This window comes from Sciurus carolinensis (genome assembly GCF_902686445.1).
Source record: "Sciurus carolinensis chromosome 14 unlocalized genomic scaffold, mSciCar1.2 SUPER_6_x, whole genome shotgun sequence".
Taxonomy (NCBI): Eukaryota; Metazoa; Chordata; class Mammalia; order Rodentia; family Sciuridae; genus Sciurus; species Sciurus carolinensis.
The window spans coordinates 6,546,099-6,568,416 of record NW_025920104.1 but is presented as its reverse complement, the minus strand read 5'-3'; the positions used below and the strand labels follow the sequence as shown (position 1 = coordinate 6,568,416).

Genomic DNA, 22,318 nt, shown 5'->3' with positions numbered 1-22,318 from the left:
GTTTATAAAGCTTAAGAAATAAATCAGAGGTGTTAAGATTGATGTATTTTTACTGCTTTCTATTGATTTCAGTTTTTACTGATTGAGGTATGTATATTTTTAGGACTTACAAATGAATCTCAATAGAGGCAACACAGTATTAGTTGAGAATTTGGATTTATTTACACTAAGGTGTTATTTGTTTCTATCCCAATGCTTACATTAAAAAAAATGACATACTACTTTTAAATTGTCTTAATTTACTCATCTGTAAAATGGCAGTGGTTCCATCACCTATGTCAAAGGATTGTTAAAAGGGTTAAATATTGTGTACAGTTCTGCATTCGTCTCTGTACCTTAAACTGGGTTTTTTAAAAATAAATTTACTTTCTCTCATTTCTGGAGGGCTGTCTACCTGGCTTGCAGATGGCTGCCTTCATGCTCTTTGCTCACACAGCCCTTCCTCAGTTCTTGGGCACAGGTTTTTGGGATCTCCTTCTTCCTCTTATAAGACCATCAATCCTGTTGGAGTACAGTGCCAGTCTTATGACTTTATTTGCCCCTAAATACTTCCTTAGAGGCCCACATCCCAAGTCCCAACAGGGGCTGGGGCTTTAGTATGTGAATTTCAGGGGAATACCATTCAGTTCTTAGCAAACTAGGACAGATACTTGCTTACTTAGGACAGGGTTCCATCCAAGTAAAACCATTGTGTAGTAGAAAAGTGGTGAAGTTGAATCACTGTAAGCCAGGAACCTTCTGTACATAAAAGTACTTAAAATTGTCACCTGTCACATAGTAATTAAATTAATTATGTTTGTGTGATTCTAAACATCTCCCCCTTTTTTTTTCTTTTCTAGGTAATGACTTTGGATTATGTTTTAGAACAGCAGGAATAGTGATTTCTACCTGTCAGGACTGCAAACTAAGAAGTTACAGAGAATCCTATGTAAATACACTGTGATCTCCTTTGCTGCCCTTTTACATGGGAAGACCCCTGTTTTTCACCACATCCAGGAGTGTGTATCCAGCACCATCATTATGAGTGTGATGAGTTTGTTTTCCTTCACAAGTCCAACTGTGAAGAAACTTCTTGGGTGGAAACAGCGTGACAAAGAAGAAAAATGGTCAGGCAAGGCTCTTGCTTCATTGGTTAAAAAACTGAAGAAGAATAAGGGAGCCATGGAGGAGCTGGAGAAAGCTCTGAGCTGCCCCGGGCAGCCTAGTCACTGTGTCACCATTCCCTGCCCACTGAATGGCAGGCTGCAGGTCTCCAACCAGAAGGCACTGCCTCACATCATTTATTGCTGTGTGTGGTGCTGACCAGATCTTCAGAGTCACCATGAGTTGAAGCCCCTGGAGTGCTGCAAGTTTCCTTTTGGCTTCAAGCAGAAGGAAGTCTGTGTCAGTCCCTACCTCTATAAGTGCATAGAAAGCCCTGGTGTGTATGTCTTTCTGTGTTGATTGCTTTATGTGCCAAGCAGCAGATTCATAGTCTTTGAAACAACAGAATTTCTGTCTTTGGTTGTATTTCCAAAGTATCAGGCCAACTTGCGTGTGTGTCTTTGTGTGGGAGAAAGACAATGTGAGCCCATGTGTTAGTCCACTAGCTCTCTCACTGTAACAAATACCTGAGATAATCAACTCGTAAGGAGAGAAGGTCTTTTGGGCCACAATTTGAGGGGTTTCAGTTCATGATCATTTGGATTCCTTGTTTTGGGGCCTGTGGCAAAGCAATGCATAATGGCGTGGCATGCATGGCAGATCAAACTCCTCTCCAGTATGGAAACTGGGGTTCCACTCTGCCCCTCAAGGGTGTGCCCTCAAGGACTGGAAGACCTTCAGTAGGCCCACATTTTAAAGGTCTCACCACCTGCCAATTATGCCACTCTGGGGAACAGCCTTTAACATGTGGCCTGCAGGGAACATTCCCAATCCAAACTGTAGCAGCCCATGACTGTTCCATACATTTTAACAGCTTAGAACTGTTTAATCAGCTCTGTTGGAAACAGGCTGTGAAAATCATCACTGCAGTACCATTACCACTAATTTTTAGTAAATGTTGCATTTCTGGATTTATTTTTTGTTTCACTTTGGTTCTATACATTTCTGTAGACAAATCTATCTTAAATATATCACAAAAGGAGAAAATTAGGAAGTAACATGCTGTTGCTTGGCATCGATGTACACGAGGAAAGTACATCATGGTGGCAGTTGGGACTTACCACTTTGTCTATGAGAACACTTATGGATATGAAGGAATTAGGCTGTGACATCATTTGTTACTATTATAAGATATTCCTAGTTTTTATACATATGTCCCTTTATGGAGATAAAGAATATCCAGCTGACCTTACATAACTGTGGATTCTGCATTTATATGTAGAACCATCTAGGGATTGAAAACTAACCCTTCCCACCCCCCATTATGTGTCATCATCCACTTATTAGCGATATCATTCTTCCTTTGTTTTTTTGAGATTGGCTTATCTCACTTAGCATGATATTCTCCAGTTTCCTCCATTTGCCTGCAAATGCCATAATTTTGTCATTCTTTATGGCTGAGTAATATTCCATTGTATATATATACCACATTTTCTTTATCCATTCATCAGTTGAAGGACATCTAGGTTGGTTCCACAATCTGGCTATTGTGAACTGAGCAGCTATGAACATTGATGTGGCTGTATCTCTGTAATATGCTGATTTTAAGTCCTTTGGGTATAGGCCAAGGAGTGGGATAGCTGGGTCAAATGGTGGGTCCATTCCAAGTTTTCTAAGGAATCTCCACACTGCTTTCCAGAGTGGCTGCACTAATTTGCAACCCCACCAGAAATGTAAGAGTGTACCTTTCTCCCCACATCCTCGCCAACACCTGTTGTTGCTTGTATTCTTGATAATCGCCATTCTAATTGGGGTGAGATGGAATCTTAGGGTGGTTTTGATTTGCATTTCTCTTATTACTAGAGATGTTGAACATTTTTCCATATGTTTGTAGATTGCTTGTATATCTTCTTCTGTGAAGTGTCTATTCATTTCCTTAGCCCACTTGTTGATTGGATTATTTGTATTCTTCGTGTAGAGTTTTTTGAGTTCTTTATAGATTCTTGAGATTAGCGCTCTATCTGAAGTATGATTGGCAAAGATTTTCTCCCACTCTGTACGTTCTTTCTTTGCATTGCTGATAGTTTCCTTTGCTGAGAGAAAGCTTTTTAGTTTGAATCTATCCCGTTATTAATTCATGCTTTTATTTCTTGTGCTATGGGAGTCCTGTTGAGGAAGTCTGGTCCTAAGCCGACATGTTGAAGCTCTGGACCTACATTTTCTTCTATAAGATGCAAGGTCTCTGGTCTGATTCCGAGATCCTTAATCCATTTTGAGTTTAGTTTCGTGCATGGTGAGAGATATGGGTTTACTTTCATTCTGTTGCATATGGATTTCCAATTCTCCCAGCACCATTTGTTGAAGAGGCTATCTTTTCTCCATTGCATATTTTTGGAACCTTTGTCTAGTATGAGAAAATTGTATTTATTTGGGTTTGTGTCTGTGTCCTCTATTCTGTACCATTGATCCACCTTTCTATTTTGGTACCAATACCATGCCGTTTTTGTTACTATTGCTTTGTAGTAGAGTTGAAGATCTGGTATTGTGATACCCCCTGCTTCACTCTTTCTGCCAAGGATTGCTTTAGCTATTCTGGGTTTTTTATTCTTCCAGATGAATTTCATGATTGCTTGTTCTATTTCTGTAAGGTACATCATTGGGATTTTAATTGGAATTGCATTGAATCTGTATAGCACTTTTGGTAGTATGGCCATTTTGACAATATTAATTCTTCCTATCCAAGAACATGGGAGATCTTTCCATCTTCTAAGGTTTTCTTGAATTTCTTTCTTTAGTGTTCTGTAGTTCTCATTGTAGAGGTCTTTCACCTCTTTTGTGAGGTTGATTCCCAAATACTTTATTTTTTTCGAAGCTATAGTGAATGGGGTAGTTTTCCTAATTTCTCTTTCTGAAGATTCATCGCTTATGTATAAAAATGCCTTAGATTTATGTGCATTGATCTTATATCCCGCTACTTTACTGAATTCACTTATGAGATCTAAAAGTTTTCTGGTGGAATTTCCTGGTTCCTCTAAGTATACCATCATATCATCAGCACATAGGGATAGTTTGAGTTCTTCTTTGTCTATTCATATCCCTTTAATTTCTTTGGTCTGTCTAATTGCTCTGGCTAGAGTTTCAAGGACGATATTGAATAGAAATGGTGAAAGAGGGCATCCCTGCCTTGTTCCATTTTTTAGAGGGAATGCTTTCAGTTTTTCACCATTTAGAATGATATTAGCCATGGGTTTAGCGTAGGTGGCCTTTACAATGTTAAGGAATGTTCCCACTATCCCTATTTTTTCTAGTGTTTTGAGCATAAAGGGGTGCTGTATTTTATCAAATGCTTTTTCTGCATCTATCGAAATAATCATGTGATTCTTGTCTTTAAGTCTATTGATATGGTGAATGACATTTATTGATTTCCTGATGTTGAACCAACCTTGCATCCCTGGGATGAAACCCACTTGATCATGGTGCACTATCTTTTTAATATGTTTTTGTATGCAATTTGCTAAAATTTTGTTTAGAATTTTTGCGTCGATGTTCATTAAGGATATTGGTCTGAAATTTTCTTTCCTCGATATGTCTCTGTCTGGTTTAGGAATCAGGGTAATATTGGCTTCATAGAATGAGTTTGGGAGAGTTCCCTCCTCTTCTATTTTCTGGAATACTTTGAGAAGTATTGGAATGAGTTCTTCTTTAAAAGTTTTGTAGAACTCGGCTGAGAACCCATCTGGTCCTGGACTTTTCTTTGTTGGAAGGCTTTTGATGACTTCTTCTATTTCATTACTTGAAATTGGTCTATTTAAATTGTGTATGTCCTCCTCGTTCAGTTTAGGTAATTCATATGTCTCTAGAAACCTGTTGATGTCTTCGAAATTTTCTATTTTGTTGGAGTATAGGTTTTCAAAATAGCTTCTAATTATGTTTTGTATTTCAGTCGTGTCTGTTGTGATATTTCCTTGTTCATTCCGAATTTTAGTGATTTGGGTTTTCTCTCGTCTTCTCTTTGTTAGTGTGGCTAAAGGTTTATCAATTTTGTTTATTTTTTCGAAGAACCAACTATTTATTTTGTCAATTTTTTGTATTGTTTCTTTCGTTTCAATTTCGTTGATTTCAGCTCTCAGTTTAACTATTTCATGTCTTCTACTACTTTTGGTGTTGGTCTGTTCTTTTTCTGGGGCTTTGAGCTGTAGTGTTAGTTCATTTATTTTTTGAGTTTTACTTCTTTTATTAAATGCGCTCCATGAAATAAATCTTCCTCTAAGTACCGCTTTCATAGTGTCCCAGAGATTTTGATATGATGTTTCTTTGTTCTCGTTTACCTCTAAGAATTTTTTAATTTCCTTCCTAATATCTTCTGTTATCCATTCATCATATAATAACATATTGTTTAATCTCCAGGTGTGGGAGTATTTTCTGTTTTTTACTCTTTCATTTATTTCTAACTTCAATCCATTATGATCTGATAGAATACAAGGTAGTGTCTCTATCTTCTTGTATTTGCTGACATTAGCTTTGTGGCATAATATATGGTCTATTTTAGAGAAGGATCCATGTGCTGCTGAGAAGAAAGTGTATTCGCTCTTGGTTGGATGGTATATTCTATAAATGTCTGTTAAGTCTAAATTATTGATTGTGTTATTGAGATCTATGGTTTCTTTGTTCAATTTTTGTTTGGAAGATCTGTGCAGTGGTGAAAGAAGCGTGTTAAAATCACCTAGTATTATTGTGTTATGGTCTATTTGGTTTCTAAAATTGAGAAGGATTTGTTTCACATACATGGATGAGCCACTGTTTGGGGCATAGATGTTTATGATTGTTATATCTTGCTGATTTCTGCTTCCCTTAAGCAGTATGAAATGTCCTTCTTTATCCCTTCTAACTAACATTGGCTTGAAGTCCACATTATCTGAAATGAGGATGGATACTCCAGCCTTTTTGCTGAGCTCATGTGCATGGTATGTTTTTCCCCATCCTTTCACCTTTAGTCTATGGGTATGTCTTTCTATGAGGTGAGTCTCTTGCAGGCAACATATTGTTGGATCTTTCTTTTTAATCCAATCTGCCAGTCTATGTCTTTTGATTGATGAATTCAGGCCATTAACATTCAGGGTTATTATTGAGATATGATTTGTATTCCCAGTCATTTGGTTCATATTTAAAGTTTTTGACACATCTTGGTTCTTCCTTTATTTGACAATTCCTTTAGGATAATTCCTCCCTTTGCTGATTTGCTTCTTTGTTTTTTATCTCTTCCTCATGAAATATTTTGCTGAGAATGTTCTGTAATGCTGGCTTTCTTTTTGTAAATTCTTTTAGCTTTTGTTTATCATGGAATGATCTTATTTCATCGTCAAATTTGAAGGTAAGTTTTGCTGGGTATAAGATTCTTGGTTGGCATCCATTTTCTTTCAGAGCTTGTTAAATGTTGTTCCAGGCCCTTCTAGCCTTTAGGGTCTGGATTGAAAAATCTGCTGATATCCTTATTGGCTTCCCCCTGAATGTAATTTGGTTCTTTTCTCTCACAGCCTTTAAAATTCTGTCTTTATTTTGTATGTTAGGTATTTTCATTATAATGTGCCTTGGTGTGGGTCTGTTGTAATTTTGTGTATTTGGAGTCCTATAAGCCTCTTGGACTTGATCTTCCATTTCATTCTTCAGATTTGGGAAATTTTCTGATATTATTTCTTCAAATAGATTGTTCATTCCTTTGGTTTGTTTCTCTAAGCCTTCTTCAATCCCAATAATTCTCAAATTTGGCCTTTTCATGATATCCCATAGTTCTTGGAGATTCTGTTCATGATTTCTCACCATCTTCTCTGTTTGTTCAACTTTGTTTTCGAGGTAAAATATTTTGTCTTCAATATCTGAAGTTCTGTCTTCCAGCTGTTCTATTGTATTGGTTATGCTTTCTATGGAGTTCTTAATTTGGTTTATTGTTTCCTTCATTTCAAGGATTTCTGTTTGGTTTTTTTTCAATATCTCTAACTCTTTATTGAAATGATCTTTTGCTTCCTGAATTTGCTCTGTTAACTGTCGATTGGTGCGATCGTTCAATGCCTGCATTTGCTCTTTCATCTCATTGTTTGCTTCCCTAATCATTTTAATTATGTACATTCTGAACTCCCTTTCTGTCATTTCTTCTGCCATGCTGTCGTTGGATTTTATTGATGTAACATCTAGATTTGTTTGGGGCATTTTCTTCTCTTGTTTTCTCATATTGTTCAGGGATCAGTGGGTCATTAAGATGTTGCAGATTTCCTCTATCAACTTATAATGTCCCTGAAGATTGCTAGTATATCCCCTCTCATCCTTCAGTAGCCTGAAGTCTTGGAGGAGGTTGATAATGCAGAGCTCCACGAAGAAGCTGCCTCTCTAGGTGTGGTAACCCTCAGGTGGCGTATATTCCCTGCTAGTGGGCAGAGGTGCCTCCACTTGTTGACCAATGGTCATCCAATGGGGAACTAGACTGTGGGCTGAGGCAAGGCCTGTTTGTGCCTATGTCTCTGGCTTTACCGTCCCTGTGGGAAAACCTCCCCCGGCCGGGAAGAGTCACTTGGTGGGGACGTCTCGCTGGTCAGTTGCCCTCCTAGAGGTTCCCCTCAATCTATAACTACCCCCTGGGCTGGGCTGTCTTCTTCTGCAGCGATCCCAGGGGCCCGGACCTACATCCTGGGCCTGGGAGCCTCACCCTTCGCAGGCGAGTCTCCTTAGGCTGCCTCTCCCAGATAATCTGCCTGCAGTCCTGGAAACTTCGCTCTGCCCCTAGGCGTGTCTCTGTGTGGCTCTTCCAGCAAGAAGCCACCTAGCTCCTGGGACCCTGCTCTGCACCAATCGCCTGGCTATGGAGCCCCTCCCCTGAGTCACCACCTGGAGCCCCGTACAATAGCTCCGAGACCCAGAGACCCGCCACACACCTCCTCCTCCGGACAGCCGCCCGGTTTCCGACGCAGTCACTAGGAGTCCAAACAACTCACTTCGGGTCTCCTCCTCCCGCCAACCACCCGTAGCGCTAGGCAGTCACTCCAAGTCCAAGTGACCCACCCTGTTCCTCCTCCTCCTCCTTGGGGTAGCCCCCTGGGTGTTCAGGAGCGGTGGCTCCGAGACCAGGTGACTCACCACGCTCCTCCTCCAGGCAGGCCACCGGTGTTCAGGAGCGGTTGCTTTTAGTCCAATCAACTCACCACTCTCCTCCTCCTCTGGCAACCGCCTGTGGTTCTGATGCAGTCACTCCCAGACTAAGCATCCCACCGCTCTCCTCCTCCAGGCAGGCCACCAGTGTTCTGGAGCAGCTGCTCCAAGTTCAAACAGCTCGTCACGCAGCTCCTCCTCCGGCAACCGCCCACGGCTCTGATGCAGTCACTCCCAGGTTAAGTAACACGCCGCGCTCCTCCTCCTCCTCCGGGCACCCTCCCGGCACTCAGGAGTGCTTGCTCTGAGTTCAAACAGTTCAACACACAGCTCCTCCTCTGGCAACCGCCTGTGGTTCTGATGCAGTCACTCCCAGACCAAGCGTCAGCCATGCTCCTCCTCTTCCTCCGGGCACTCCCCCGGTGCTCAGGAGCGCCCACTCTGAGTTCAAACAGCTCACCACACAGCTCCTCCTCTGGCAACTGCCCGTGGCTCTGTTGCAGTCCCTCCTAGACCAAGCGTCCCGCAGCGCTCCTCCTCTTCCTCTGGGCAACCCCCCGGTGTTCAGAAGTGTTTGTTCTGGGTCCAAACAGCTCGCCATGCAACTCCTCCCCAGGCAGCCGCCCGGAGCCCCAGCGGCTGCTCGAGTCCAAGCGCTATGCTGAGCCGCCTCCTCTACGATGATCCCAGTTGTCCGAGTTTACCGATCCAGCGGGGGGGAGGGGCGTCTCGTCGAGCAACTCCACTTCACAAATTCCCTGCGTTCCGGGGCTACCGCCCCATCCGGGACGCCTCCCCAACAGGAGAGACTCACCCGGCAGCTTTGAGTTGGTCCCAAGTCTCTCACTATCTCCTCTTTTGAATCTTGCGTCCTGGAGCAGCGTGAAATGCAGCCGCCCTCTAGTCCGCCATCTTGGCCCGCCCTAGTCTGACACTTCTTTAACAAAAAAAAAAAGCTATTACATTACTATCAGAATGGAATGGGAAATAAAAATGAAAGTTTAAAAGTATCTTTATTAAGACAACTTTATAATGTCTTTTAATTATTTTCTGTCTTCTACTTTTGGTGGTGGTATGTTCTTTTTCTAGGCTTTTATAATATCTTTTAAAACTTTCATTCCCCAAGACTAGTGATTCCTTTATTTTTTTTTAAGTTTTTTTTTTGTGGGGCTGGTTATTGAACCCAGTGCCTTGTGCATGGTAGGCAAGCACTCTAACAACTGAGCTACATCTCCAACCCCAAGACTAGTGATTCTTGATCTGGAGTTCATAGATGGAATTCACTTGACCAGCACAATCTACCACAGTTCATCTGCCAGATGGTGTGTGTGCATATGCATTATTCTTGTGGGAACAGTCTGTCACTTCAGTCAGTCCCTGATTAGGTGAACTTCTTTTAGTTCATAAGTTGAACACTGAGTTAATCAAGCTGAATGACCCTGCTGTGTTTTTTTTTTCAGAACTTGGGAGCACAATAACAGCACCAGGATGTCACCAGCACACCCTGCTGTATTGAGATACATTTGCATGATCCCCAACGGTGGCTGGATCCAGTTCTCACCCAGATGGGTTCACCTCATAGTCCTATTTCATCAGTGTCTTAAGTGGCCCAAGGCTTCTACCTCTGAAAACCACTCAACCTTGCATATCCTTGAAGGATGGATGACTCAAACCTGATGGAGAGCTGACAAAGGAGCCTTGATAATACTTGACCTCTGTGACCAACTGTTGGACTCAAAAATTCAAAAACCCTCGATGACATGCTGTTGATATCAAGAAAATGTCCAGTTTACATTGTAATATTCTCTTGTAAAATAACTAAATTACAGACTTTTAGCAGGACTCTGTATAAAGATGATATGGCCAAGCCAGGGACAGATTATCTATCAGAAAAGAGTGGTCCTAAGAGGTTGTTTTGTGTTTGGCACTTTCGGGTCATCATTTGGCAGAAATTTAGCATTAACAGTTGGTCTTTCTGAAGTGTGTTTTTATCAGGGTTAGAACCCATGTCGAATCCTCTTTCATGGGTTTTCATAATTTTAAAACTACTTGTTTAGTTATGGTTTTTGTTTGTTTTAAGTAAAGATAAATCTTTATGATATACATAGTAATCTGTCTTAAATTGTATGCTGACCATACTACTGTCAGAATGATGTTAGGTATATGCTATATACTAAGTATACTTGTACAGAATATTTGAAAGTGAAGAATTGATTATACTAGTGAATTCAGGAGTATTTGAGGTGGAGAGGAAAGGGAAAATGACAATGGCAAATGTAGAATACACTGTAAAATTCAGTTTGTTGCCTTAAAAAAACTGATGTCTGAGTTTGGCTGTTTCAATTTTTTTAGAGATTTATGGTTTTTTTTTTATACATTCCATCCTCTCCCCAAAAGCATAATGAAGCTGGTTAATTCATATAACTGTGAGAGCAAATGAGTAATTCCTGATATTCTGAAATTGAGAGCCTATGTATGTCAATACCAGTTATGTCAAGTGTTTGAATTTAACAGGCAGTTTTATGGAGTTTACACTACAGAAATAGGCTTTCATTTTCAAACAAATTGTTGTCATAGTAACTGTTGAATATTTGGAGGATTTTAAAGAATATCCCTGTTTAAATCCATTTCAAACTTTTTAAATTTTTTTGTACTATGGTTTTATTTTCTTTTGTTAAATTTTTATTCACTTATGCTTTTGTACATTGAGTACATTTATTCCAAAACTAGTGGGCTTTCTCTAATAGAAATTTTAAATGTACTTGCCATTATTGCTTAGTTTGATTAAAAATTGGTGATTTCCATTCATTATATATTAGATAGTAGGGTAAGATTTGCTATTCTTTTGAAAGATTTTTTTTCCTCATATATTCTCTGCCAATTAAAACAAATCAACTAAATTTCTAATAAAGAGGAATCATATAAACAGCAAAGATCTTGAAGTCAGAAAAGACAAGATAGGTAGAACTCAAAAAATTGAGAGAAAATAGCAGAATCTAAAGGTACATATCTCAATGTGCAGAAATCCAGAAGGGACAGTTATTGTTTGGTTCCATTTGATCAATAAAAGGAACCGTTTCCAACCTTAGATTAAGCTAAGGGTGATGAGGCTGTTATGGTGGGTAGGGTGGGGAAAGGTGCTGAGAACTCACAACAAGAAGAGAAAACTACCACTTTTGCAGTTCTCATGTATTTGGGGTGATTCCAACCCCCTCCCAAAGGAAAAAGAGAATGATTTTGTCCATAAGGGACACAGATTTCAGACTCTTACATTCTTTTTTGCCAGGTAGATGCCACTCTTTCTTCTTCAAATTTTCTTTCTTTCCTGGAGGTGTACCAGACCTAAAATTGTAAGGTTCTTTTCCTTTCCATTTTAAAGCCAGATTAAAAAAAAATCCACCCTCCCCATCCCTAAAAATGCAGCATCCCACACTGTGACCAAACAAAAGTTTGTACTTACTATTGCCTCCCAAATTGTAACTGTACAGCAGGAGGAAGCCCTGACTTGAGGAACTGGGTTTCAACAAGCTCATGCCCATCTTTGCCTAGCCACATCTGTGGAGTTTTTCCTCATTCGTTAAGCAGAGATAATGTAGTCATGTCCTTATCACAAAATTGAGGTGAGGATCATTTAGATAAAAATATGTATAAAAGTATCTTAGAAATATAACTTTCAGGCAGGCATAGTGGTTACACACCTGTAATCCCAGCATCTTGGGAGAATGAGGCAGGAGGATCAAAAGTTCAAAAACAGCTTGGGCAACTTAGAGATAACCTGTCTGAAAATAAAATTAAGTTAAAAGGGCTGGGGATGTAACTCAGTGACAGAGCACCACTGGGTTCAATCCCCTGGCACCAAAAGAAATAATAATAATAATTGGAGGGCCATACAACTACAGCCTCAATATGTTCTTTAATAGAATTTTACCTCCAACAAGTTTCTCAATCTTTCTGCACCTGTTTGCTCAGGTGTAAAAAGGAGGCAAAAAGCCTATGTTATGGAGATTGCATTCATCAATGCAAAGCAATTTGAATTCCTCAGCAAATGAGCATACAGCTCATTAAATCTGGCTGGGGTGGCATGGGTTGTGGCTCCATGGTAGAACACTTTCCTAGCATGTGTGAGGCACTGGGTTCAATTCTCAGCACCACATAAATGAATAAAAAAGGTCTATCAACTTCTAAAGAAATATTTAAAAATAAAAGTATCTGGCTGGAAAGAACACAAAGGAGCTTGGTTCAACAGGCATTTGATGAAGACCACTTTAAAGTATTTGATGAACACAGTGGGAAATCTTGTCCCCCAGAAGGTTATGAAAGGAAGAAAACAAGGTATTGCTGAGTGCTTGCTGGGCTGCAGGCAGGAGCAAGGGATTGCTGAACAATGTCTCTCATGCTCACAGGAGCACATGAGATAATACTCTGACCTCCACTCCTATTAATCAACTTTGTATTACTGCAACAAATATTGAGATGATCAGCTTATAAAGAGGAAATGTGCCTTCTGGCTCACAGTATTGGAGGTTGCAGTCCAGGATCAGACAGACCCTCTGCTTTGGGGCCCCTGATGAGAGGAAGGGCATGCATCATGCAAGAACATATATGTGTGGTGCAGGAAAAACACTCAATATATGGCCAAGCAGCAAAGAAGAAAGGGAACTGATAGGTGTCCCACTGTACCCTTCCAGTGCACACAACCACCAGTGACATGCAGTCATGAGGCCCCACCTCAAAGATCCCACCCCCCTGAAAGCACCCCTGGGAATCACATTTTTCATCACAATAGAACTTCAGGGGGACAGTTATGGTTCAAACTGTAACCATGCCTATTTTTTTTAATAAAACCAACTTGAAGGTGAATAACTTGTCCAAACTTATTGTGTGGGAATTACAATATCAGTAGGATTTGACTTTTAAAGCCAGGGTTAATTTTATATCCTACTTTTATTAATGTGCAGCTATAGAAAATCACAAAATAAGACAGAATAAAGATAAAAGAAGAAATAGTCCTGACTTGGGTGAGTGGATATCAGTAAAGTTTTACAGATAAAGTTATTATGGCTGAGCTTTGAAGAATGAGAAGCATTTTGATAAAGGGAGAAATTTCTGGGCAGGAGATGGATCTGAGTAAAAGTGTTTGCTTTTGCTCAGACAGTATTTTGTTCACTATTGTCTGTTACATCTTAGTAGCTGCATTCCAATTTCTAAAAACAGGTCTCCTATATGAAATTTATCATACCATGTAATGTGATTTCCCCTCTTTGGGTGGTCAAAGCAGGAACTGACTCTTTTGGAAATTGGGATTAAAAATGAAAGTGGAAGCTTTGTCTCTGCATGACTGAAGATATAATAAAATGTGGGAAGTGTCCTCTGCCACCTCTTTTTATGCCTGGACAGAAGGAAGAAGAGACAGGAGTCTTAGGGCAACCAGGTTCCTAGGTCTAAGATTTAAAAAGCATTCCCACATGTCTGTTTTCACTATGCATACACACCAGAATCTTTGTTGAGAATCCTCTCTTGCTTAACGTAGTTTGATTTAGGTTTTTGATATCTGTAAGCAAATGAGTTTTAAATAATAAAGTATGAAAATATTTGAATTTTTTTAAGAGAGGTTCTTTTAAATAGATCATTTTCTTTTAACTAAAACAATACTTGTTCCCTACAAAATTTTTCAAGTATCAGATTAACAAAAAGAAAACACTAAAAGTTTCCTGTCTATCTAATATATAAATTGATTTATCCTTGAACTGAGCTATTATGATGACCTGGCACAAGGTTACTGTTTTGGGGGAAATGCAGGTGTACAAGTTCCTATGATCTCATTAGCACAGAGATGGTGATTTCTCCCTTCATTAAATACCCATCCTGTGAGTCTCCATTGTAACAGGAGACAAAAGGGAACAATTCCTCCATCCTGCAGTCAGGCAGCCTGTACTCTGATGGAAAAAAGGCAAGAGAATATTGTCACAGTGCCATGATAGCGAGGGCCACAGAGAGTGCACAACCCAGTCGAGAAGAGCAACTGGCCAAAGATCTCACTGGGTATTGTGCAGGCCAAGGACTTTTGGGAGAAATGTCTACCAGGCAGAAAATGCAAAGACCCAACCAGGAGACCTGGGTCCAGTTGAGTAATGAGTGTAGGTGGAGCATAGGGCAGTGGGGAAGGAGCCAGGTCATTGGGGATCTTTAGGTTTTTTCCACATTAAGGAATGAAATCTTTAAATTTTTCCCTATGATTTTAGCTCCTAGATGGTTGAGAATAAACCAGTCAGGTTCCAGGAGAGAACCTAGTGAAGCCATAACAGAAGAAGAAGGAAGGATCTGACAGAGAAAGGAAGAGTAAAAGCAGAAGCCAAGGGAATAATTTCAAATGGAAGTTTTATCAGCAGCAAGACCAGCATAGGACACAGAAGAATGAGAATGTAGAAAAGGTTTCTACTTAGTAACTAGGAATATTTTAAGGATCTTTAAAATTTTTGAGGGATTTTCCAAAGGCAAATCGCAAGGGTTTGAAAGTCTGGACTGAAAGAAATGGAAGTAGAGTGATTTGATGTAGAAATTTATTGGTGAGAAGAAGATGGAGGATAATCCATGGTGACTTGCAGAGATGTGTGAAGAAGGAAAGTTGCATTAGAGTCAGGAGTTTAGAACAACCTTGTAGCTCACTGGTAACAAGCCAAAGCACAGCCCAGTATCTGTGAATGCAGCTGAGATTGGGTGATGGGCCTTGAAGTGGATACAATCCCCAGAGTTATATAGGCTGGAACTAGGGATCAGACAAGAGGAAAATGTGGTCAAGTCCCTAAGGTTGAGGATGGACAAGGTATTCCTAGGGAAACTGTCAGACAAATGCCCATGATTGCAATGGTTGCCCATTGTCCTGGCTAAGAGTCAAAGTAGGGTCTCCAAGGCAGAAGGGATGAGAGAAAAGGGCACATTCACTGTGAGCAGTCACAGCCCTTCACTGCAATTTTCCCTCAGAGACATCTGGGAATGCAAGAACCTTGAAGATAATCGACTGCATGCCAAACCTTCACAAGGGGTGCTGCTATGTAGCAGAGTTGTGAAAGTCACTGGAGGAGAGAAAACTCAAGGAACCAAGAGGACAGCTGGGAGGGGTAGAGTGTTGATGTTCATCTCTGCACCACTTGATGGGGCCAGGCACTTGGTGCAGAATGAATGAATGATATGTTGTAGTCTGATGGACACTGAAGCCATTAAGGTCAATACAGAAGACACTGCAAATATTTTGGAAGAATTGAGGTAAGGGAGGGACAGCACCACAGTAGTAAAGAGACAAAAATTAAACCACCCAAGAATCCAGAAGAACTTGGGTCTGAAAAGGAAGATGAATGGGAAAGAAAGCCAGGGAGAGTCATTAACAGCCATCAATTCACCCTGGGGTTGGACAGAGGGCAATGGGAAATTCCTTCATTGGTCTTCTATCATCTGTGTCTTTTAAAAATTCTCTATACTGCAGGATTTGGAAGAATTTATGAAGAAATTCTATTTCAATTAAGTGAGACTGTAATACTGTTAAATGAAGAAAGTCAAGAGAAAGGAAGCAGGTGCAGGGAAAGAAAATGAGTTGGATGAAGCACCCTGATGAAGAATTTACAAGGTGGGGCTGGGGCTGGGGCTCAGTGATGGAGCACTTGCCTGGCATGTGTAAGGCACAGGGTTCAATCCTAAGCACCACACAAAAATAAATAAATAAAGTTATTGTGTCCATCTATGATTAAAAAAAATTAAAATATTCCATGCTGTTCAGGCTGGGGCGAAGGATGTAGCTCAGTGGTAAAGCACTCAAGTGAGGCCCTGGGATGTAGCTCAGCAGTGGAGTACCACTGAGTTCAATGCCCAGTACACTGAGCAAGAAGGATGAATGGGAGACAGTAAGAGCTTCCAGGAAAATAGCAGGAGAGACAGATGATGAGAGCAGACAAGATTTCTTTGGCTCAGTAGCTCTGGGATGCAAGGACAGACCCCTGATCCTCCAGAGCTCACTGGGTTTCTAGCAGCTGTTGAAAGAACCATAAATCTCTGAAAAGCATAGCCAGTTCCAGGTACCATGGACTTGGAATACTTGGTGTTTCTTGGGCGGCATAATACCAGTACAGTCCCTTATAACCATAGATATTTCCTAAAATATTGTTTTATTTATTGCCTGCATTTTCTTCTACTAGCAGGACTTAGTAAACAAGTAATTTGCCAAGTGCCTTGCAAATGTACCACATTGGGGTCACATGACCACACCCCATCACCCAGCACAGAAGAGGGGCTGTCCACCACAAGGGTAATGAGCTCCTTTGTTGCATTTCCACCTCTTTTTCTTCTGGACAAATGGGATTGTATAAACTGTAGGTATTTTTCTATAAAGATTATTTTTACTGAGTCTGATAAATTTGTATCAGGTGCAGTTTTGTAATGCTTGAATCACTTTGAAGTCTGCAGTTGCCAAAAGGCAACCTGTGACCTACAGTTTCCAAGCCCTGGAACTGAGAATATCTTTGGAGATCTGAAAGCTCAGTGTCAGCAACAGAATACAAAGGGCCATAATCCATTCTGCCTAAGTGTTGTACAATAAATAAAAGACAGGGTCCTGTTACATTTAAAGTTTGGGAGTGATATTTTTAAGGAATACTTTGTGAAAAGCTGAAAATCAGTAAAAAACAAAGAAAGAAAAAAGAAAGAAAGAAAGAAAGAAAGAAAGAAAGAAAGAAAGAGAAAAGAAAGATAGAAGACAAGAAATGGAGAGAGAAAAATAGAGGGGGAAAGGGATAAAAAAGAAAGGAAAAGCAAAAGAAAAATTCTTGCTGTGTGTGGTGGTGCATGCCTGTGATTCCAAGTGGCTCAGGAAGCTGAGGCAGGAGGATCTCAACTTCAAAGCCAGCCTCAGCAGAGGTGAGGAGCTAAGCAACTCAGTGAGGCCCTGTCTCTAAATAAACTACAAAAAAGGGTTGGGGTTGTGGCTTAGCAGTGGAGTACCACTGAGTTCAACGCCCAGTACAAAAAAAAAAAAAAACCTTGATTCAAAAGATAAAGTGCCATCGCTCTCTTCATTGCCATAGACTAAGTTTCAAAGATGAAAAAGAAAGGGAATCAAAAAGAAAAAAAAAAAAAAGAAGTTACATAGGATCTTCTTGTCATTCTAGATCTAGCCATGATGAGGACATTTCATCTTTCCCTTGGTCTTGGGTCAGATAGAGACTGAAGAATATGTGCCTACACCTGACTTCCACCCCAGCCCACAGATTTATAATTGTGTTGCAGATGTAATGATTCAGAGAAGGCATTTCAATTATACACACTAGGTTTTTAATGCCAGTATTAACCCTTTCTAGCTGCACCATCTCAAGTAAATGAATTAATGCCTGTGTTTCAGCCTCATCTGTAAAATGGAAAAATATTAGTCACCCTCTCATAGGTCATTGTGCACCTGGAATGGTGTGAGGTACATTGAATACCTGGACCTGAGCTACATGGTGTGCACTCAATATTGGTTTGGCTGCAGTGGTGACAATGACCTAGAGGCCTAGTGAGCACTCAGTACATGGAGGTACTGGGTTCTCCATATCTGTGGGACATGGTAGAGGATTGGGAATACAGCCCCCTTAACACCTACAATAGAACTTTCTAAATTGCAACAGTAGAGAAAAGTGTTATTGTGAAGGGAGGGAGGGAACAGGCAGTGCTTTGTTAAGTAAGTATACTTTCAGGGTGTTAATAAATACAGATTTTCATTTACATTACATCCTACAGCAACCCTGACTTATAGACCAGCAGCTTGTTAGGACATCTCTTGTCTTTGTTGTTTCCAATATTAAAATCATTTCTTGGTTCAGGGTGTACCTCAGTGGTGTGGCACTTTCCTGGCATGTGCCAGGTCCTGAGTTCCACTCCTGGCTTCACACACACAAAAAGAAAAAGAAAACCCTAAAGTCATTCTTCTTTCCTGTTTTGTTCCTGGGTTGTTCTACCTTGAATGCCACACCTGGTCTCACACCCACAATTCCTAGGATTCAAGGTGCTCTTCAGCTCTGTCACCCACTTTACATATCATCTCCTGAACGACATGCAGGTAATCCTGTCAACCCACTGGGAATTTGCAGCTGGGATATCCTTCACCATCCCACATCCTTCTCTTTCTGTGTCATTCCCCTTCCCACATTCCTGTTTGTTCCTTTGTAGGCAAGGATTTATTTGTGTGGTGTCTTTTATCTAAGCTGGTCAGGAAGTAGAAGTCTGTGCTACTTCTAGAAGTGCATGCTCTGCAACTGGGTGAACTGAGCCACTTTGCCTTGGTTTCTGCCTAAATACACAGAACATTCCACCCTCCATAGTCACTGTGTTTAAATAACTGACTGATTTCAAATAAAATCCATTAACTCATTTCCCTAGCAATTTACCTACCCCACTCCCTCACTTGCCTAAATATATTTAGAAACTTAAATTAGCAGAGGTCCTTTTCAGAGGAAGGAGACAAGATAAACAAATTTAATATTTGTAATGTATGTGATTCTACTTAAGCATAAGGCAATAAATGTAACACCACTAAGATATTTCTTTGAAGCCTATCCTCATATGATAGTAAAACATTGTATGTTTGCATTAGCAAGACTCTAATACTGATGAGTTGTGACATGGATCTAGCTTTAGAAAGGGGGAAGGGTTCCACATTTATTCTTGATGTCAGTTTCTATCACTTGAGACACTCGATTTAGGGAAAGAGAAAAAGCTTTGAGTATAAGGGATCTGTGTCCAAATCCTTCCTCCTGTACTTCCTTCCTGGGCAAATTCTGGAAAGTTTTCCTGAATCTTTGAGTCCTTACAAATATATTTATTTTGAAAATTCACTGTAAACCCCTTCAAATTTAAAAATATTAGAAGATGTAGAGTATAAAAATATCCTTCAATAAGCCTGTTTTTTTAATTTAAGAAATGAAGTCTATCAAACTACCTTAGAAAACATGAAAATAATTTCTAAACAAAAATCTAAGTGCCTATGCTGTAGGTGGCCAATAAAAATAGATTAATGAAATGATCTGTCATTTTTATTAAGAACATGAGCCCAAGAACTCCCTTATGTAGTCTGCTCTTAATCCAAACATTAATTACTACATTTGCATTGTAAGATTATTAGATTTGTATTCTGCAATGGGAAATAATTCTAAACTCATAAAGAGGTACATTTTCATTCTTTGATAAATGAGTATAATTAGTTCCAAATTTTTTCTCATACACAAAACATGGCATTTCTAATAGAATTTGATTATTTTTGTATTTTTGTTTGCTGTTTTATAAGTATTTTTTCCATAACTCCACAAAAAAGTTCTTCTAATTTAGACTGATCACCTACATTAAAATATTTCTGATGTTATCAGGAATAATTTTCTGGTGTACCACAGAATATTTATAGATTCTTCCCACTTCAGAACTACTCCAAACAGATGTACTCAGACTCAACTGATGTTCCTTCATGTTTCACAAGATATTGCTGTAATGCTTTGTGAACCAGTGTTTCATCATTTATTTATATATATATTATATATATATAATTACATATAATTATTATATAATATATATCTAATTATATTTAATATAATATATATAAAATATTATATATAACTATATATTATATATTATATTTTATATTATAATTATAATTATATATATTATATGTTATATATGTTATGATTATGTATGATTATGATATATATAATATATAATTATAATTATATGTTATATGTTATATAACATATATATATGTTATTTATAATATTTATCTATAATATTGTCAACGGAATAATAACCACTGTACAAAATGCAAAGATGTGCATAACTAGCAATAAACATTTGGATTAGATGATCCAATTGATATCTGTGCATGTGTGTGTGTGTGATTTAGAGTGAGTGACTTTATTGTTCTAGCTCTTTGGATGTCTCTTTGCTGTCTAGAGATCCATACAACTGCTTGCAATGTCCCTGCCACAACTCTCGGCCCTACTACAATCAATTTGTATATGGCAAAAAAATGTGTACATGGCAAACATAAAAATGTAAAATAGTTTATGTTATTTCCCAAAGAAAATCTTCTGTGACTTTCCATGGAACTTGGAATAAATCCAAACTCCTCCCTATGTCTCATAAAGCCCCACCTCAGGGTCACACCATCATGGCCCCGGGCTCCATTTGCAGGCGCCACTTCAGGACAGATGCAATTCCCCTTGCTGATGACTATGAGCAGACTGGTGCTAATGTTAACCTCAGAGTAGTGAGTGAGTATTGTGCTTTCATGGGCCTCTCCTTTATGAAGCAAAGTGTGTTAAAGTTGCCATAAATGACAAACAAGTGAAATACTTTATGCATTACAATGGTTGGAATAAAAATTGAATGGGTTCCAGAGAGCAGAGTACTCAAGTGTGTGGACACCAGTCTGCAGAAACAGGAAGAACTGCAAAAAGCCAATCGGCAGTAGTATGCAGAGGGGAAGATGAGAGGGGCTGCTCCAGGAAAGAAGACATCTGGTCTGCAACAGAAATATGTTGAAGTGAAAACAAAAAAGAACAAACAGAATACACCTGGAAATGGAGATGGTGGCAGTATCAGTGGACACCTCAGTCTCCTTGGAAGAAAAGGGCCCAGTTAGATCCTACTGTTGAAAATGAAGAAACATTTATGAATAGAGTTGAAGTTAAAGTAAAGATTTCTTTTTAACTGACTATTCAAGCTGCTTGGTATGTATATTTGGATGCTTCATTTATTTACTTGTTTTTGATATTTAAGGTGGTTCAACTGCCAAGGCCCCTGAACATATGTCCAAATCCAATAACATTCTAAAAATAGAAAAAAAGTAGGCTATTTCATGCATTTGCATATATTGGTATTTCATGCTCATGCTTAATAAAGTGTGGGGTGGGTGAGCGTGGGTGCGGAGAGGAAGAGAGGGAATGAGTGTATCCTGTATCCTTCCAGCCTATATGTATATGTGTGTAAGGGTGTGTATATGTTTTTATATATGAGTTTTCAGTCAGTCATATTTGTTATCTTATAAATACATTTCTAATTATTGACAGTGAAAAAAAAAAAGATTTCTGAAGACTAAAACCATGGCTTGTTGATGACGGGACTTAATTACCAGACAAAAATAGCTGTTTTATCTTCCTGCCAAGAAGAATGTGGATTCTATTCTAGAGGATTATGCAAATTACAAGAAATCTGGAGGAAACAGAGATAGAAGTTGTGGCAGGAAATAAAAGAGTACTTAAATGTAATGTTGGGCACTCAACTTCTCTACAAATTTGAGAGACCACAGTATGCTGAAATCCTTGCAGGTCATCCTGATGCACCCATGTCCCAGGGGTATGGTGCACAACATCTACTGAGATTATTTGTGCAAATTGGAGCAATGTTGGCCTATACTCCTCTGGATGAGAAGAACCTTTCTTTATTACTAATTATCTTCATGATTTCCTCAAACATCTGGCAAAAACTTTGCAACTTTGTTTAGTGCTAGTGATTATGAAATGGTCCCTCCTGAATACCATTGGAAGCGTGGTGAGGAGGTACTCTTTGCACACTTGTGTTTAGATCTCTGTAAAAACATTTTTGTTCTTAGTCCTTCTTTTATACAAATGATGTACTTTGAAGATGTTAGTGTATAACAGAACTGATGTTTGTTTTCTGTTTGAACTTAAACAGAGAAAATAAAAGGGGTCACTGCTCCCTTTTACTTTAATTTTTTTTTAATTTCATTTCAAAGTTGCTACTAGTGTATTCTCAATGATGGACAACAGAGAGACAGTCTGTAGAGTGTTGCCTAGTTGACAAAGCTATTTTTGAAGGCTGGAAGTTCTATTCCTTTGACATTACACACTTTTATAATATGTGTTAATGCTATATGACAAAATGCTCTGATTCCTAGTGCCAAAAAGTTCAATTCAGTGTATATACTGAAGACACTCATCCATTTGTGCTCCTTTATTATTTAAAGTTAAGACCCATCTGTTGGAACTAAGGAAATGTTAACAATTCAGGCTGACTCCTTACTTCCTGGTGGGTAAGCTATCAGGGCCTGAAAGGCGGTTCAAGGGCTGGT

The 22,318-nt window shown here is 39.3% G+C and overlaps 2 pseudogenes; both read left to right on the top strand.

The window, feature by feature from the left end:
- The first annotated feature begins 968 nt into the window (after positions 1–968).
- Positions 969–22,318, top strand: part of LOC124973108 (mothers against decapentaplegic homolog 1-like) — a 155,934-nt pseudogene continuing 134,584 nt past the window's right edge.
- Positions 20,614–21,884, top strand: LOC124973129 (mortality factor 4-like protein 1; annotated as a pseudogene).